Source organism: Capra hircus, chromosome 9 (assembly GCF_001704415.2).
Source record: "Capra hircus breed San Clemente chromosome 9, ASM170441v1, whole genome shotgun sequence".
Taxonomy (NCBI): Eukaryota; Metazoa; Chordata; class Mammalia; order Artiodactyla; family Bovidae; genus Capra; species Capra hircus.
Genome location: NC_030816.1, coordinates 75,087,612 through 75,106,749, shown reverse-complemented (window position 1 = coordinate 75,106,749; position 19,138 = coordinate 75,087,612). Strand labels below are relative to the sequence as shown.

The following is a 19,138-nucleotide window of genomic DNA, read 5'->3' as shown; positions in this document are numbered from 1 at the left end:
CCTCCGTCCATGGGATTTTCCAGGCAAGATTACTGGAGTGGGGTGCCATTGCCTTCTCCGATACCAACCTTTACGGAGTCACAAATACTATTTACATTAAAGACAAGGGAACACACTCAAAAAACCTGAAAAGGGTCCCCTCTTTACTCTTACTGGAAACATTTGATAATAGAGTTTTAAGTTAATGAGCAGTTGACTTAATAAATTTTTTAACTAACAGGATTTGGGCAGTCTCTCAGAGAGATGCAGCTTTAACCGGATCACCTCCTTCTTGGGGAGACCTCCCTTTCACCTCCCAAGTTAAATACAATTCTTTTACATAATTTAAAATGGTTTGTAGTTACCACTATCAACAAAATAGTATAAAAGATAGTGTTACAACTCACCATATTAGAGATTAAATAGGATAATATATTTTGCCTCAAGTTAAATGGAAAACAGTGTTCAGATATGAGTTTTCAGAATTCAGAAGTTCTTTTCCAATAAAGAGTATTCTACACAAGGGGTAGTCAGAGGCTGTGCACACAGGTGGGCTCTGCATCTTGTGTGCATGCGTATCAGAAAGTGGCCTATATCATGGAGATGTCCTGGAGGGGATGACACAGGAATTGAATTCAGAAAAACAAACAGGAATAGATAGAACAGCCTGGAATTTCAGAATGAGGTGAGGAGCAGGTATAGGGCCTGCCACCTGCAAAGACCCAAGGTGTCTGTTTGGGGGAACTGCAAGCAATGTAGTGAGGTAGAAACTGGTGTGTGTGTGTGTGTGTGTGTGTGTGTGTGTGTGTGTGTGTGTGTGTGTGTGTGTGTGTGTGTGTGTGAGTGTGTGGTGTAAAGAAGGGGAGAAATAAGAGACAAGACTATAGAGGTAAGCAGGAACCAGGCCAGGAATATCTTAAACAGAGTTTGATTTTATACCAAAGCAGTGACAAAGTTTTGAAAGGTTTGAAGCTAAGTACCATGATCAGAGGGCTTCCCTGGTGGCTCAGAGGTGAAAGCGTCTGCCTCCAATGCAGAAGACCCGGGTTCAATCCCTGGGTTGGGAAGATACCCTGGAGAAGGAAATGGTAACCCACTCCAGTATTCTTTCCTGGAGAATCCCATGGACGAAGAAGCCTCATAGGCTGCAGTCCACGGGGTCGCAAAGAGTCGGGCATGACTGAGCGACTTTGCTTTCACTTTCTTTCGCTTTCACCACGACCAGATCTGCATTTTGGAAAGAAGACACTAACTGAAGTTGGAAAACACATTGGAGGGAGTAAGAATGCAAGTAGGGAGATAAAGACCAGATGGGAAAGGGATGATGGTGGCCTGGATAAAGGCAGCTAGAGTGGGGTTGCATGTGGCTTGGGAATTGATTCCATGGGGTTGGGAGTGAGCAGAGAGAGGAACCAGGGGTAGATTAGACCTATGGTGGGGGCACCATGGGGCTCACAGGAGTACGCATAGAACAGAGGAGTTTTAGTCTTGGGACGGCAGGTGATTCAGGGAAACGATGAGTTCCCCATTCTCAGAATTAGGCTACCCTGCATTTTTCCCCATTATAATTAATGCTTTGAGAACTTTTTTTGAACATGTACTATTTTAGTGCCTTTAAATTGCATTCGTTGTTCCTTCGAATGAGAGTCTATCTCCTCCATCTCTGCTTCTCACAGCTTCTCACACTGCAGTGGCTTAATAAGTGCTTATCTCATGATACCCTTGGGATAAATTCCCAGGAAGAGCACTGCTGGCTCAAAGAGGAAGACTTTGATAATTCCTACTCTTTATACGCTGCCAGGTCTTATCCAAAAAGACCATCTATTTACATTGTCAGCAATAATGCATGAGGCTATTTTTCTTTTCCTTACAACCTTTCCAGATTTGGCCTTGGACTTTCATTTACTTGGTAGGGGTAAAATTCATTTTAAAATGTGTTGAAGAGACAAATTTAATTTTCTATTTGTTTTATTTTGGGTGAAACAGCTGAAAGCTTCTTTGGACCCATTCCTTATTTAATTACAGTCTGATATTGTGCTCACATTGACATAAATGTGGTCTGTGTTATCAAGTTTCTAAAGTTTGCCACGCATATTTTTGCATTTTGTGGCTTTCATTCTATTTTAATCTTTAAAGGTTTTAAATTTTATATATATTTCCCCACCTTTCCCTTTCAACAGTCATTTCCTTCAACAAAAATTTCCCCTTTGTAGCTGAAATTGTGCTACTCCAAATCCATAATTCTTTAATTGCTGAGAGTTTGTTGAGGCACACATACTTTTTTATGGTATGTGGTCTGAATCTTAGAGAATTTTTCTTTCATGGTACAGCCTGTGGTTAGTAATTTTACTAGTTTTTACTCAGTTCAACTGTATGACATCTGTAAGAAATATTTATGTGGGCTCATTTTTCCTATCTAATTTTATTGTCTTAAATTGAAATTATCCTGTGCTTAACCTTCCACTAAGGGAAATAAATTTTATCATTACAGACAAGAGGCTAAAACAAAATTATCTCAGAAAGGGTGTACACCAGCACCATGCCAGGTGCTTTACATAAAACCACTGTGAAAAATAATATTACACTCACATTACAGAGGAGAAAACTGGGGCCAGAAGGGCTGAACAGTTTGTATAGGATCAAGTATATGGTAAGTGGCTGAGAACCTAGTTAAATGCATCAAGGATGTCCTAGAATGTCACCAAAGTTCAACAGAATACAGATGAATTTGCCATGAAAAAGAAAGGGAATAAAAAACCCTCGAATGGGTTATAAATATAAAAAACTGAAAGATGAGGTTGTCCCACCTGGACAGCATGAGAGAAAGAAGGAAGGGGGCAAGAACACATGAGTCTGTGCAAGAACACACACTGGAGACAGGGAAGGCGCGAAAGACATGGTGTCTGGCAGGGGCTGAGCCCCGTTTCTGCCACTTAGGAGCTGTGTGGCCTTAGCCAAGTTCCCCAAGCATGTGGAGTGAAGCGTGCAAGAATGAGCAAGAAGAGCTGCCAGGGGCTGTTATCACAGACAGGGTGGTACCCAGGAAATCACAAGCTTGTGAAGCCCCTACCCACACTGCCTGCTGCTCAGATATTGCCCGTGACTGTTACATGTGTCAGTTACCCCACGTCATCAACTCGAACAAAAGTTTCGGGTTCCCATTTCCAAATAGAAAACAGTTCCCAGTTCGCACGTACATTTTCTAGGAGAGGTATGAATAATCTGGCATCGTGTAATTTAAATAGAAGTGAAATCCAGACATGAAAACCTAGTTCTACAATAATCTGTAACAAGAGCCTCTTTCTTTTTCTTCTTTTTAAAATTGAAATATAGTTGATTTATAGGCTTCCCTAGTGGCTCAGCCGGTAAAGAATCCGCCTGCAGTACAGGAGACACAGGAGATGTGGGTTTGATTCCTGGATGGGGAAGATCTCTGGGAGGAGGAAATGGCAGCCCACTCCAGTATTCTTGCCTGGGTATTCTTGCCTGGGAAACCCCATGGACTGTAGCCCGCCAGGCTCCTCTGTCCATGGGGTCGCAAGAGTCACACAGGACTTGGTGATGAAACAGCAACAATAGCTGATTTACATCAAATGTGTTAGTTTCAGGTATACAGCAAAGTGATTCAGTGACACACACACACATGCACACCTACACAAATGAAATATACTTTTCTCCATATTCTTTTCCATTATAAGTTATCACAAGGTATTGTATACAGTTCCCTATGCTACACAGTAGGTCCATGTTTATCTATTTTACCTATAGTCATGTATCTGTTAACTCCAATCTCCTAATTTTTCCCGCCCCTCCCCTCCAATGCCCTTTCCCCTTTGCTAACCACAAGTTTGCTTTCTAAGTCTGTGAGTCTATTTCTGTTTTGCAACAAGAGATTGAACCCAACCTTCTCTCTACTCCTCATTTCAGTGGCTATCACTGTCGCATGAGCTTCTGTAATTTCCTAGTAGCAAGCTGATTCTGGAGAAGTCAGGGGAAAGAAGGTTTAGCCTCTGAGGTCATTAGTTCTGTCGTCATTATTAAGCAATTACCTAAACTCCTCAAGAGATGAGAAGTTCTATCTAACTGAACTTTTCTGGTCATTTTAGGGTTAACAATAAAAAACTCTTTCAACTCTTGCTAATTTTTTTCTAAGTCATACAGGTTCACACTTCAGTAAGTAAGAATGGTGTCCAAACTATAATTTAGCCTCCCTCTGATGAGTCAGACTCTGTTCTGCCTCGGGGTCAGCTCTACCAGTTGCACTGACTAAACTCTGGGAGGAGAAGAAGGTGAAGAGGGTTGGATGAGAACTAACCATGTAACACACTTCTGGAGGTTTATCTTTTCTCTCTAAATATATCCCTCATGCCTAACTAGTTTGTGTTTGTGATGGGGAAGGAAGGTTTCTTTTAGAAACTTGAGTTTAGAAAGAAAACAGTCCATTAAGGGCTTTGGATATCTAAATTTTATTTGACTACAGGTGGATATATGCTTTAAATAAGAGTTGAGTGCCCTGGGAAGTGTTCTTAAGTATATTTCAGCATCTAATTGCAAGCAGTGGCTACAGACAGGCAGAAGAAAAGCAAGTTTTTCTAGCAGACTCTTCATCTAAACACTGACTAGGATGGGAAGCTGAGTTAGCCACAGCTTTATAGAGGTCACAGATTACCCAGAGTGTTTACAAACATTGCAGTCCTAGACAGATGTGCACATGCTTGAAGGTAAAAGGATCTTTTAATAAAACGGTGCTCACCTTATGGAGAAGGCAATGGCACCCCACTCCAGCACTCTTGTCTGGAAAATCCCATGGACAGAGGAGCCTGGTGGGCCGCAGTCCATGGGGTCGCTCAGCGTCGGACACGACTGAACGACTTCACTCTCACTTTTCACTTTCATGCATTGGAGAAGGAAATGGCAACCCACTCCAGTGTTCTTGCCTGGAGAATCCCAGGGACGGGGGAGCCTCGTGGGCTGCTGTCTATGGGGTCGCACAGAGTTGGACACGACTGAAGCGACTTAGCAGCAGCTCACCTTATAGTAGTTTTGGAACTTTTATCCAAGATGATTTGCCCTTTAAAGAGGAAGCTAAAAGTTAATTTTCTATGTCATAAAGACTGCAGGCATATGCCAAAATTCTATTCCCAGACCTAAATTATATAATCAGAAGTAGAGCATTCAAACTGCACATCAAATAGTCTCACTTTCTGGCAGACTATGAAAAAAATCAGTTTCGATGTTTGAAGTTGGCATCTGTTTATATAATGCAACCAACCATGACTGCCAAACATAATAATTAAATGTTTTAATAAGTGAGAAACCTTGCCAAAATATGTAATTTGAGGGGGAAAATAAGCAGAGAGTTGATATGCAGCAGAAAATGCTGAGTTATTTACCCCCTGCTGGTTAGAAGCAGACACTCATGCTGTATGTCTACCTGCAGAAATACTAAAAGAGAAAGGAGGGTTGTAGGAAGGATCTTCCTTTTTATCCATCAGTGTTCTCTTTCCTCTCACCCAAACTAGAAACCTGAGGAGTTCTCACCCACCTTTCACTATAAAATTATGTGTGGAAATGAACTTAAGCATCTACAAAGAAATATCTTATTTTTCTCTTTCATTCTTTGAATTATCAACTAAAGTGTAGTTACTTTGGGCTGTGCCTGTACTTCACTTCTGGAAAGGGGTAGAGAATGATTTTTTGAGTCCATAATAATGAAGTGCTTTTATGTCATTTACTTCTGTTAAGAAAAAAGGAGCATTATACCTGTTAATAATCTTAAATTTTTTTTTCTGATTCTAAAGTCCTTGATATGATTGTCTATCATAAGATGCAAAGGAAAGAAATCATAGTACACTCACAAAGAGCTGAAGATCTTATGCATCAATGCTTCAATAGTACTTAAAATAATAATTGAAAACATTCTTCATATATGTCTTATACATTATAATAAACAACACATGTATATGTTTACTATGTATATTTACTTCATATATTTATATAGTAAGTAGTTTATACTAATTATATTACACATGTGTCAAAGCAATAATGACTTAAAATTTTCTGTATTCTCTTTTCACCTCAATGTTACTATTTGTGAAATAGAGCCTTAATATAGGCTTATGGTTACAATGAGCAACTAATTAGATGTTTTCAAAGGATTCAACTTCTAAGACAATTACAAAATCATCTTTAATTTTGAAGTTCACTCATCTCCATGAATGAACAATATAAAAGCCCTCTGGCTTCCCCCAGGAACTTCAAGGAACAAAGGGGAAAGCAGAGGAGGCAGCGTCAATTTCTAGAATTTGTACAGCACTGCAAAGCACCTTGTAACCCTGATTGACTCATGTGGGCGTGCTGGATTCAGGTCTAATCTTCTCCATGGTTTAGAGAGAACCCAGGCAGACAGCGTCATTATCAAGGGGAGGTAGCAAAGCTAAGAAGAAGGGGGAAGGTAGTTAAGGTCACATGCTCTTTCCACTATTTAAATAGTAGCTGCTTGATAACATCTGCACAGTTTCTGTGTGCCCCAGAGCACAATTTCCTTAATATCAGGGATCCCATTGATTCAAGGAGCCATTACTTCTTACCATTAGTTAAGCCATTAGTTCTTACTTGTATATAGGTTCATTTGGTTTAGCTGTATTATGTTTTAGATTCCACATATAACTGATACTATATAATCAGTTCATAATTATATAATCAGTATATTTGAAAAGCCTCCTTACTATTTACAATAGCCAAGACATGGAAACAACCCAAATACCCATCAACAGATGACTGGTTTAAGATTGGATATTACTCAGCATTTGAAAAGACCCTGATGCTGGGAAAGATTGAAGGCAGGAGGAGAAGGGGATAATAGAGGACCAGATGGCTGCATGGCATCACTGACCCAATGGACATGAGTTTGAGCAAGCTCTGGGAGATGGTGAAGGACAGCGAAGCCTGGTGTGCTACAGTCCATGGGGTCACAAGGAGTCGGACATGACCGAGCAAGTGAACAACAACAGCCATTAAAAAGGAATGAAATAAATATTGCTATTTATAGCAACATAGATGGATCTCAAGATTATCATACTAAGGACCTGTCAGACAGACAAAGACAAATATTATATAGTATTAGTTATATGTAGAATCTAAAAAAAAATACAAATGAACCAAATGAACCTATATACAAAACAATAATAGATTCACAGACGGAAAATAATCTTATGCCCACTAAAGGGGAAAGGGAGAGAATGAGGGATAAATTAGAAGGATGGGATTAACAGATACAAACTACTACACCTAAAATAGACAAGCAATAATGATTTACTATATAGCCCAGGGAATTATTAATGTATTCAATATCCTGTAATAACCTATAATGGAAAATAATCTGAAAAAAAAAAAACAAAACACTTTGCTGTACCCCTGAAACTAACAAATACTGTAAATCAACTATATTTCAATTAAAAAAGAAAAAGAAGAAGCTCCTAACTGGTTGTCCCTTTCTCACTCTTATCTGCAATTAATTTATTCTTTACCCAAAAGAGCAAACCTTCAAAAAACTAAGCTGGATTACATCAACTCCCCTGCTTAAAACCTATTAAGTATACTCCCACTGAATTTAGGATAAAAGCCAGACTCCTCAACATGGCCTGCAGCCCTGGGCATGACACAGCCCTCACCTCATCACCTCACGCAACCCTATCTCATTGCACCACTCCTCACCACTCACCAGCCTCTACACGCTTTGGCTTTCATTCATTCATTCATGTCCCAACTTTAGGATTGCCCTTCCTGTTGATGAAAATCCACTTTCTTAAGAGTCCCCTGTTCTGTTCATTCATAGCATTCACCCAGTGTGGAATTATACACTTAATGATGGTCTTTACAATTATCTTTCAGCTCCCCTAGGCTCTAGGCTTCCTGCAGATATCCTTGGCAGATATCCTTCTTCCATGGTAACCACTGTAAACTCAACATCTGCTCCAGTGCCTGGAATATGGAGCCTGTCCATAAGTGTTGGCTGCATGAAAGCCTGAGTTAAGTGAGGTGTGGAGGACTCCTGACTCGACCAGTTTCTCAAAAGTCTTGGGCTTTGGTTCGTTTTTGCCCATAATGACTCTGCCATTTCCTCTTTAAAGGAGAACTCTCTAGCATGAGGAAAAAGCAGCAATGTAGGAGCTGTGACATTAGGCCATTTGCCTCGGCCAAACGGTCTACTCTTGAGAGTCAACAATAAAAAGGTCCCTTGGTTAAAAATGTAGTGTGACCCAGGGTTTCTCCAATAATTAGGGAGCCTAAAAGTTTGCCAAATGAACCCCCAAATGTGAAAACTTTAAAAAATAACCCTTAGGTCTAGGGCTGGTAGGTTGGCACAACTCCAGGGGGCACTCTGTTCCTGGTGGGTCCATGATTAGCATGGGTATATGTAGATTAGAGTGGGTCTGTGTAGCTGTAGGTAGTGGCCCTGCTCATTTCCTTAATGTTGCCTTTTTGGACTATTCTTCTAGTTCTATGCTTTGGCCCTGGGTTTATTCTTTGTTAAAAATCCAACATTTATCTTATCCATGTCTTTAAAAATATGATTAAATGGATCATATTTCTTATACAGTTAATGAAATAAAAGTCAGCGAGAAGCTATGAGAAGTGAAGCTACTTAATTTAAGCCAATTATTTAAAAAAATACCAACATCACTGATATTTGAAAATTGATTCCTCATTGTTTATTTACTTTTAAAACATAAGCACATGTGAAAATATTATATACAATCTTTTTCTTGATGGTTTTTCTTGATATTTCTATCAAAATCCATTGGGTTTATGAAGAAAAATAAACATCTATTTCATTGACGGAGCAGGGATAAAAATTAATAAAGCCATGTTTTTCCTTAAATACAAAAATCCCTTAGTAATCTCAGGCATGGTTTCAAAAGGAAATTAGAAATACATTTCAAGGTCAAAATCTGAGTTAGCATGATTTCAACATGGAGAACACCTTGATAAGAACCTGACTGAGTGTAAGACTCATTCTTTATAATTGCTTCACAGGATTCTGCCAAAGTATCTAAATGAACAGTTTGGGTAACTCTGACATCAAGTAGAGTGTTGAAAGTAATTTAGATAAACATTTCCCTCAAAGAACATCTCATGGTTTTCCACGTTAGCTAAAGAGTTAATTCTTCCCTAGAATGAAGCCTTGTGGATTTGAGCAGTGGTAATTGCAAGGGAATCAGGCATCAAAGTAGGTCAGAGAATGCTCTCTGTAGGAGCACAAATGCCATCAATGCCTCTTCAACGCCCACAAACCCAAGTCAAAGTCATATTTTCTTTCTCTTTGCTCCTATTCATTTTGCACACTAAAGACAATCCCAGCTGTCTACAATTATGAGCCTTGTGGGCTCCCGTCCTCCTCTACTTGAAGGCAAGCTCTAAGTCAGGAATCTCCCTCTACCTCTCCTGAATCCACAGTGCAGTCCTGCAAATGTTTGACTTAAAAAAATGAATGTTGGTGTTTACAGTGATCTTATTTTAGCCATCCTACAACACTAGGTGGGGGAGGGGAAAAAAAGCCCCAAGAAGAAGGCTTAAGCTAAAAGGTTTAAAAATAAATTAGGATCAACAATTGCTTTGAGTCATCAATGCCATAAAATAAAAAGATTATTGCCAGATGCGTGAAATACATTGGTCACAATAACTTGGCTCTCATTGTATTTACATTTAAGGTCAAATAAGATATTCTGCTTCATATTATTTTGTACAAAGTAGGAGGACTGGAGAAAGATTTTGTGTCATCAGAAGACTAAAACCGTTTTCCAGAAATGCATCAAAATTTAAATAAATGAAAGAAACACACATTTTTAAACTTTTACTGCACTCTTCTCCCAAAATAATCAACGTATTTTCGGGCTGATGTATGAAGCATTCTGATTTTAAAGTCCTTTGTCCAAGTAGTTCAGGTCAGATCTGATTGGGAACATTGCACCCCAGCTGACAGGAATGCTGAGCTCTCACTTGGTCATGAGCCAGTGAGACTCCATGGAAACCAGTGAGTCTCCACAGATCAAAGAGGAGGTTAGCACTCAAGAATTGCCTCTAACAACCCTGAAATAGAAACTACGCTCAATACGGGGACAATTTCTCAAATGGACCATTAAATTTTATTGTAGAAGAACTCAAAAATATCACCCCCATGATGTCCAGAAATTTACAAAGGGAACTGTTGGCTCTTAGAGAAAACCATAATTCCTTCTTTGGAACTAGACTTCAGGGAGTTGACTAATATTTGAGGGAGCCGTAAAGAAGCAAATCATTTTGCACTTTGTCTAGAAGGTGTTCTGGTGTTTAATGCTCCCAGGATAACTTTTTGTTTTGTTTTCAGAAAAGTTGCAGGAAGGGCAGCCAATGCTTTACATGCTTTCTTGGCAGGACAGAGAGCAATGAGGTTCACATTCAGCCCTTGTGGAAGCACCAGGACACAACAGCACCTAGGTACCCTGAGCTTCCTCCAATACACAGAAAAGCCCTCAAAAACCAGCTGAAAAAAAAAAAATAGCATTTTGAATCAATCTTCCCTTCCATATTCCTGGAAAGAAGCCTATTTGTGTATAAATATTTTAGTCACTCTTGTCTACAAGTCAACTTTCAAATACTTCTTTGGTCTCTATGTCTTTTTAGATACACATTTCACAAAAACCCAAGAGATCTTGCAACCCTTTATACTCGTTGATTGAGAAATCTTTTCAAGGGACAGGTAGCACTCGACAACAATGCACAAAATTTTTACTTGTTACTGTTGGTGGATTTCATATCACCTTTAGCTCTAAAGGATGGTCAGTTCTGCTTTTCACCACTTCCTATCTTTCCACACATCTGAATTTGGTTTCTCTAAATGTTCCCAAGCAGTATATGCTCCTTACACACAAGGAAAACCACGTGATATTAGGTCATTTTAGCAGGAAAATATTTCTGCTTGAGTGAATAAAATATATTGTTTAGACACATCTGTTGCAAATAGGAAAAACTAGATTGCTTTAAACAAGGAAAATTAATGATACTCTGGGAGACTGTCACTGGAAGTTGTGCTTCAAACTAGTCTTTCCTGAGAAACTCTATAATGTTAGATTGTGTGTTACAAGCAGACACCCACCCGTTCTGCCCAAATCCCATTTTAGTACCACAATAAGACACCATAATGCTGTCTCTTATAAGTTTGCTGAAAACACAAAGACTTGATTGAACACATAATAGAAACAAGCAGCCTTCTTAGTGCCAATCCCTGCCTGCTACCCATAAAGTTGACATGTTGAAATTCTTTTTAAAAGTCATGTCTACAGCAATGCAAGATTTTAAAAGTCTGATGATCCCATAGTTGGGGATGCTAGAAACTTGAAATCTTAGTAGTTAGGTGACCAAAGGCAATACAAACCCAGCGTTAATATATGCTTAAACAGGCTTAATTTTCATGTTGTAAGATTTAAATGGTTGGCATTCTCAGCTCTAAATAGACTAATATATAGCAAGTCAATTTTTTAAAGTCCATCTTTCTTATTGCTCATCAGTTTAAAAAATGTGTGTGTGTGTGTGTGTGTGTGTATCTGTATACATACCTCTTTGCAGAAAAACTAAAGAACTTTATAAATGCAGTGGGTATGATGGTAACTATACCAGCTTAGAAGACAAGACTTCTTGATTCTAGTTCAGTCTCTGACATAAACTTGCTGCCCAAATTTGGTGGTGACGCCAACTTTCTTCATGCCTCAATTTTCTCATAAGCAACACGATATATTTAGGACTAGATCTTTCAGATGTCTAAAATTAACACCCAGGTATGGCTGAGGTGAGCACAGAGAGCGGTGGAGACATTAGGCTTATTGGTTGTCTGGAGGGTTGAATTCTACCCCAAGCAGCGAGGAAGGGCATTTCATGAAGAGACAAGATGACAGACCCAAGTCAGCAGCGAATGGACCAATGTAGCAGAGAGGTTATGGGATGGAGAAGTAACAAGAGATTCTGCATGAGAGAGTCAGACCAAAGAGGCCCCTGAAGGGGAAAGCCAGTGTTATCTTGTACTGACTGCAGCTTATTGAGAGGAAGGCCAAGTTTACCCTTGTTCTTACACTTTTTTCTCTTGGCAATATTCCAATCTGAATATATTAGCTTAGTTCAGACAACTACATCTCTTTTGGGCTGCAGAAAGTGGAACATCTGGCCCTCTTAATACATTTTGTCCATGGTACACATTCGCATTATATTCATATAACTTGCCTCTTTTACCCAGAGTGCTGCAGGGTGGAAAGAGGACTTATTTTCCCATGGATACAACATTATAAAGGATAAATACAGAACAAAATTGCCTACACATAGCTTGGATGCTAAATATCACAAGGAGTCTGCCCTCCTGGTTATGACCTAGTCCCACCTAGCTATCCAAGGTAGAAATGCGGAAGCCATCCTTCAATTATTGGTCTACTGTCTTCAGGCCCTGTCTCTACAGTTTATGTTTGAGTTCTAAAGACAGGGAAATCAAGAGCAGAAAGTTATTTTCACTTAAAAAACTCCATAAGATATTAGAAGCATCTGTCCCATTTCTGCACAGAATATAGTATGACTCTGGCACATGCTTCAAAGAACAAAGCACCAATTGTCCCAGGGTAGGCTCTGTGCATGAGTGATTCTGGACGGCAGTATTGTCTGGATTTCGGGCACCTCCCAGTCATGGAGAGCTGAGCAACTTAGATCAGAAGATGAAGACACCATAGCTGTTCATAATAAGATTTGTGCCCCCTGTCCCTCCAAGGTGCCAAGAAATAACTTGAGGAAGTTTGTAGAAGTAGAGACAGTCTGCAATTGTATGCAGGGATAAGAGGCAGGGATGGAAAGATTATATATACACTAATCTTTCATTTGGAATAAGAGTGCAACAATTAAGTATAATAGCCTGTTTCATGGGCATTGTTGGTTGCTTACCCAGAATCTACCTTCCACTTCTTCCTTTCCAACAACTTGCTTTGTTGAGATATCTACCTCCTTGTCTCTTCTACTCACAGTCACATCCTGTTTTCTCTAAGTGGTTCATTTGGGAACCACATTTTCCTGAATCAAGATACCATATTATTTAACCCATTTACTGAGCAACTGCTCAGCATACAAGAGGGAGCAAAATTAATAAGTTGCCTTTCAGATTAAAATCTGGTGGTGGGGAGAGATAATTAATCTTCTTTCTATATGTACATGTAAACATTTGATGTTTAAATAGGCACTCCCAAAGTATGGATGATTTGTTTAATTGTACGTCTGAATGAACTTCTGAGAAATAGTTGGAAATAATTAGAAGAGAAAGTTCTCTTGGATGTCTTTCAGGATATTCAGAAGAATGATCATGAAGGGAGAAAAATAAATTAAAGCATTCAATATCTCACGGCAGGTCAGTTGGTCATGTCAATGAACCTCTAACCATCTGTTTTTTGTATTCTAAAGTGACCCCAATAGCATCATAATTATTTTCATAAGTGTTTAAAGTTTCTTAGATAGGAAAGCTATGTTCATAAAAATCATAAATGTTAAAAAATTAGCAATGTTATTTTGTGTCTAAGAAACACACAGTTGAGACTGACCTCAAGGTGTATGAGAAGTACAACAGCTCTCTGAGTTCCAAAGGAAAATAACCGAAGCTCTCCCCATGAGAATCTGGCTGTTGACTCTTTGCTTCTCAGGCTCACTCAACTGTACACATATGAGCAGAACCAATTTAAAAATAGAGCATGTTCCAAAAAAGTCCTGGTAAATGGTTGTTTACTTACATAAAAGAAACTGTGTTCCAGGTTCTAATGGTATAGAAGGTTCCCAACTTTGCCTGTAAAAGCTTTTCTAGCCATTTGTTGTTCAGTCTCTAAGTCGTGTCTGACTCTTTGCAACCCCATGGACTGGCTGCAGCACACCAGGCTTCTCCGTCCTTCACTATCTCCTGGACTTTGCTCAAACTCATGTCCGTTGAGTCAGTGACGCCATCCAACCATCTGTTTTTGTACCTCCTTATCCTCCTGCCCTCAATCTTTCCCAGCATCAGGATCTTTGAAGCTATAATGATTCTCAAATGTGGGATCTAATCATAGGTTATCAGGGTTTTTACAGAAGAATAGGTCTCAGAGACCAAGAGGTAACCCTGATTGGGAAGGTGGCAACGTGAAAGGTAAAGATTTCCTTACTCTCCCCTTTGTCTCTCTTTCAACCAAGTATTACCAAAACCAGCCAATTTTCACTTTGGGATGTACTTGGGAGGAGGACTATCATGATATACGTGTTCCTTCTTTCTACAAATCATTCTTTATTTTTTGGCATAACCACTCAACATGCAGTCTTAGTTCCCTGACCAGGAATCGAACCTGTGCCCCCCCTGCAGTGGATGCACAGAGCCTTAACCATTGGACCACCAGGAAGTCCTTGGCCCATCCTTCTGTACTCATCTCTCCTCTCCCTCTGAGGGTCACATAGGCCATCATTCCTATGGTCTCTCCATTCTCCCCTCAGGGTACCAGGCCCCATCTTACCGCTCATTTCAAAGCATTCCGCCTTAGCTCTTGCACAAAGTAAATGAAAATGCCTGGGTCTTAGAGTTTGAAAATTCAAACTGGCATAAATTATAAATATATCAGAGTTGACAGTGTTATATAATTGTAATGTGCTTCTATTATTGCTTCGGTATGTTGATGAAGCTCTCCTGACTCGATCTTATACACGATTACTCAAGTCTGTATGATTATAGCTTTATACTAATAGCGAATGTGTCTCTTTAAACTCTGATATCAAGATACATGGCCTTGTAAAAAGGTTTATGCCACATTTTCTACATTTTCTAGTTGTAAGCAGTTCTACAAACATTGGAACTTCAATTGTTTATGTGAACAGTGGGGAAGAATATTAGTATTGGCAACTGGCCACCCAAATGACCTGAACTGCTTTTCAGGTATAATACGGGTTAAACAGGCTCTGTTTGCCAGAGGGCTTCCCACGCATAGCTTTATGTCTAACGAGGAAAAAATACACTCTGAAATATTTTTCAAGTGAACTTTTTGGAAAACAACCCTGGCTTAAATTGAAGATTGCCTGCATGTAACGTATGTTGTGTATACACATGGTTTTACTGACTGAAGCCTAACTGGTTCCCAGTTTTTCCCTACAGAATTCTAGTTTTGAATGTTCAAATAGTCTTGAAAATGTTTGAATTTTAAAATTTTTCTTTGGAAAGTTCATTTTGCTAAGAGAGGGATCTTGCTGGATCCCAACAGAGGTGCGTGCAGAGTCAGCCTGCACCTCTACACTTTTGGGGGTTTTATCTTGCATCACCTCCCAGACACACAAGGGAGAGGAGGGCACAGGGCAGAGAATGAGCACACTGAGCGGGGCATTCCACAGCTGGGGGATTTGTTTTGCAACCCTTCACCCCATCGCCTGACCCAAGAAGGAATAAGGCCATTCCCCTGGGAAGCTTTCTTCCGAAGGATCTCACGCAGTTCAGTTTTACAACTTTAAGCCTGCAGACCAAGGAGCCTTTTTTTTCCTTAAGTAACTATTTTAACAAATAACTTTTCTACATAGGCAAAATATTGCCCAAATTAGTAGCACACATTTTTTTCGGAAATAAACTTTGCAAATGCATTTAAATGTGACTTCAGGATGGAACACACACCTTGGCAGGTGAAACTTGCTTACAATGTGTTTCAAACGGTTATTTCACCAATACTTATATTTTGGAAGGAGGAGGTCCCCAAACCTCTGGTTAAAATGCTAAAGTATAGAGTTTTAAAAACTGGCTCTGGGGGGTCCTGCTGGAAGCCAAGATGGCTGCCCCCACGGTGAAGGTTGCGCTAGGGTGGTCCGGCTTGGGTCTCGGCTTGCGGAGAGTTGCCCTGTGGCTTCCAGGGCTAGTGCAGGTGAGGTGGAGCCGCTATGGCCCTGAGTACCAGGATCCCCAGACTGACAAGGAATATTACCGCAAGCCCTTGGCCCAGCTGACTGAGGAGGAGACGTATGAGCGGGAGCTCAGGAAGACTCAGGTTATTAAAGCTGCCCCAGCCACGAAAACATGCTCTGTGTTTGAAGACCCAGTGATCAGTAAATTCACCAATATGATGATGAAAGGAGGAAACAAAATACTGGCCAGATCCCTCATGACACAGACCCTGGAAGCTGTGAAAAGGAAGCAGTTTGAGAAGTACCATGCTGCTTCTGCAGAGAAACAGGCAACCATTGAACGCAACCCTTACACCATCTTCCATCAAGCACTGAAAAACTGTGAGCCTGTGATTGGGCTGGTACCCATCCTCAAGGGGGGCCATTTCTACCAGGTCCCTGTGCCGCTGGCTGACCGGCGTCGCCGCTTCCTGGCCATGAAATGGATGATCACTGAGTGCAGGGAGAAGAAGCCCCGGCGGATGCTGATGCCGGAGAAGCTGTCTCAGGAGCTGCTGGAGGCTTTCTACAACCGCGGCCCTGTGATCAAGAGAAAGCACGACATGCACAAGATGGCCGAGGCCAACCGCGCGCTGGCCCACTACCGCTGGTGGTAGAGTGTGGGCAGAGGGTCCGGGAAGACGGCAGCGCACTCTGCTGCCAAAAACAGCGTGAGCCGCTGCCACGCTGCAGAACGCCTGTGTGTTAAGGGTACCGTTCCCTCTTCCGGGCAGGCGGGCCTCCTACCAAGGACGGAGCCGCGTGTTTACTGCCTGTTCGTCGTTTCTTTGGGGGCTGGAACTCGCTCTCCCTATCCCATCTCCTTGGAAAGAGGGGGCATATCAAGTTGGATTTCCTCCTAAGAAACCTAGGGCTCACCCAGCCTTCTTTTCCTTCAGCTTGGGGTGGACCTTTGGGTGATACGAAAAGAAGCAGTGTTAGTATCAGAAAGAGTTTATTAGAAAATGCTCGTCCTGAGCTGGTGTAACATGTGATGTGGTATTACAATTCATTAAAATCAACTGGAGAAAAAAAAAAAAACTGGCTCTGAATATGGGGTGACTAAATAAAGCTAAAAGACCCATAATTAACAGAATGTTTCCTTCAGTTTTAAAGTGCCACCACATTTTTGTCTCTGAAACAGATCCCTGACTCTTCCTCAGGCTTATTTTACAGCAACATTCTCCCCACCAAACACTCCCAGTGGAAAATCTGGCCAGGAGGGGAGAAAAAGTTATTGAGACTGAAGAGGCAATGAAGAAAAATGAAAATCTGCCCAAGAAAAAAAAGTTAGGCCTAGAAAATGATAGTTATGAAGAAAATTACCATATTTCCTAACTTGGAGGTACTCAAAGAAAATAAAACATGAATATATACACAGTCATGTTTTAAGATTGTTCACTGTTTAATAGACAGGTTTATTACAAGTGCTGGATAGTAAGATTTTTTGGAGCTTGAAGTTCAAAGTTTACTCTGCGATATATTTCACATTCAGAACTATGAACCCTGGTGGCTCAGTGATCAACAATCTGTCTGCCAATGCAGGAGATGTGGGTTCCATCCCTGAGTCGGGAAGATCTCCTGGAGAAGGAAATAGCATCCCACTCCAGTATTCTTGCCTGGCAATACCATGGACCAAGGAGCCTGGTGGGCTCCAGTCCATGGGGTTGCAAAGAGTCAGACACAACTAAGTGACTGAGCTCTGGGCATCTTTGTACTTAAAATAAACACAGTTATAATTTTGAATCAAAAAAGTATGTGAGCAATTGGTTACATATCAGGCACCAGGCAATATATCACATGCATTAGACCTCGCCCTGCTTTTGAACTACGTTAGTCCATTAGAGCAGGAATTAACAACTCTCAAGGAGGCATTTCAAGAAGGATTTTTAAGACCACAAAGCAGTGTCCAGAGGCACTACATGATTAAAATTGCTAAATGAATTGTTCGGAGGCTAACTGATATAGGAGGAGGCAGATAAAATCAGGCCAGAGTCATTTATAAAGAAAGAGGAATTTGAACTAAGTTTAAGAGGAAAGATAAGGTCCTGATAACAGTATTACAGCAACTGCCCTCCAGCTCCATTTGAGAGCCTGCCAGACTCTCACTATAGCTGGCATTGTACATGCACTCCCAACAGCTAACCTGAAGTGAGTTTATTGTCATGATTTTACAGATGATGATGGCAAAAAATTTGCCCATGGCCTCCCAGGAAGGAGATGAGCAGTGACGCACACCCAGGTCAAACTGACCCCAGAGCCCACTGTGTCCCCCTCACACCGACTACAAGGAGTGGAGACAATTTTGGGTAGCAGAAAATACACTTTTCTGGAACAGTTGACTTAAAGACAGAATGAAAAAATAGGTCAGAGCTTTTGGAGCAAGCAACAACGCATCATTGTGAATTTCAGACTAGACCCCTGACATAATTAATCCAGCCCTGGGAGTGGACCAGGCTGGAGGAGAGACTGAACTGGAGGTTCATAAATTTGGAAAAAACAGAGAGAAAGAGAATCTGGCTCCTCTGCCCAGAGGTGGTACCCTGGAGGCACATGGCATGGCTAGGCGGGGCAGTATCTCAAACTCCAGAGCCGCGGAGAAGACAGTGGACTTGAAATTGAACTTGGATATTTATAATTCATCCCACATCTAAAACCACTGGTTGTATGACTTTGGTTGATGACTAAAATTTCTGAGAACTTCAGTTTCCTAACCTGTGAAGATCAATTCATGATGATAACTGCACAAAACTAAAAGAATGAAATAAAAAAACTGTAGCGTGTAGCACGTAGGAAGCAATCAGATGTTCATTTTATTCCCCCTCTATCAAGGGTGTGGAAATGGAAAAGAAGGGATGAGACAGGTAGGGAAGTAAGTTTACTGAGATCTGGTGACAACTTAGATATGGGATGGTGGGGAGGAAGAGAGAGAGATGTCAGGTGTGTACTTGAAATGATAAGCCAGCCAAAAATATCTTCATTTTCCTCAAATAGGAGTTAAAAGATAGTTTTAGGAATAAGTGACCTTAGAGGTGACTGGGAGATCCCTAATTGAAAACAATCTGTAAAGAGTTAGAAATGAAACAGAGGGCTTAGAGAGAGAAGGGGAACCGAAGAAAAATGATTTGGTGATCATTTGTCGAACAGCCTGGTTGCTATAATGTTCCATTTATGAGGACTTGTGAAATTGCTAAACTCTGTTTTTCTTTGAATGACTATG

The 19,138-nt window shown here is 40.6% G+C and overlaps 1 protein-coding gene and 1 pseudogene across 2 annotated transcripts in view; one reads left to right on the top strand and one right to left on the bottom strand.

Moving 5' to 3' along the window:
- Positions 1–19,138, bottom strand: part of PLEKHG1 (pleckstrin homology and RhoGEF domain containing G1) — a 255,986-nt gene that overhangs the window by 159,708 nt on the left and 77,140 nt on the right. The window lies entirely within an intron of this gene.
- On the top strand, positions 15,675–16,875 carry LOC102171879 (annotated as a pseudogene). Its single transcript, XR_001296103.2, has one exon. The product of XR_001296103.2 is annotated as a 28S ribosomal protein S7, mitochondrial pseudogene (transcript).